We start from the raw sequence: 922 nt of genomic DNA, 5'->3' as shown, positions 1-922 counted from the left end.
AAATACATGTGCTTTGCATGTTCTTTGACCAGCTCAGCATGAGTGAGAGATGTTCAGAGCTCTGATGTTAATGAAACACCTGAGTGAACACCATTATGCCTTTTCAGAAGAAAAAACCCTTGTGTAGCCTATATAATAGACCAAAAACAGCTGAGATCTTCATTTGCACATGCTCACCTCTTGATATGAATTATATGGTGGTAATATAGAGGTGACAGCCAGTGTTGGGGTAACGCATGAGTTACGTAATCAGATTACTTTTGTCAAGTAACTAGTAAAGTAACACAATACATTCATCCACAACTGAACGGAACAAAAAGTGTTGAACTTGAAAATTGTTTATGCGCGAGTGCACTTGCTAAATTAAGGCAGATTGTATAAAATGGATTAAAAAAAACGTTTATTAACGAACTGCAGTTTTCGCAGATCGCGCGTCCAGTGTTGCCAACTTCTTTCAATGGAAAGTAGCTAAACCCCGCCTGAAAAGTCGCTAGATGACGTCATATGCTAATTAGCATATTCAAAAAAGTAGCTAAGGGGGTCTGAAAAGTCGCTAAATCTAGCAACAAAATCGCTAAATTGGCAACACTGCGCGCGTCTCATAAGTGAGTGGGAATTTACCGAACGTGGCACTTGCTGGAGTTAACACTGTACGCAATACCCGCAACCTCACTCAAGTAAAAGTACACAATTTTTAAACTACTCAAAAAAGTACAATTACTGATAAAAACGACTTAATTACTGTAATGTGAGTATTTGTAATTCGTTACTTCACACCCCTGCATTTTAATTTACAAGAACATATCGGAGTTACTTTATCAAATAAGTAACGGCAGTTGCCATGTATTGAGTGACAGCTCTGGTGTTGCCATGGTGACAGAAATCAGGAGTAAGTGCAGAGCGTTGTGTGTGAACATGATCT

Source organism: Sinocyclocheilus anshuiensis, unplaced genomic scaffold (assembly GCF_001515605.1).
Source record: "Sinocyclocheilus anshuiensis isolate Anshui unplaced genomic scaffold, SAMN03320099.WGS_v1.1 scaffold2308, whole genome shotgun sequence".
Lineage (NCBI taxonomy): Eukaryota > Metazoa > Chordata > Actinopteri > Cypriniformes > Cyprinidae > Sinocyclocheilus > Sinocyclocheilus anshuiensis.
This window is presented reverse-complemented; position numbering follows the sequence as displayed.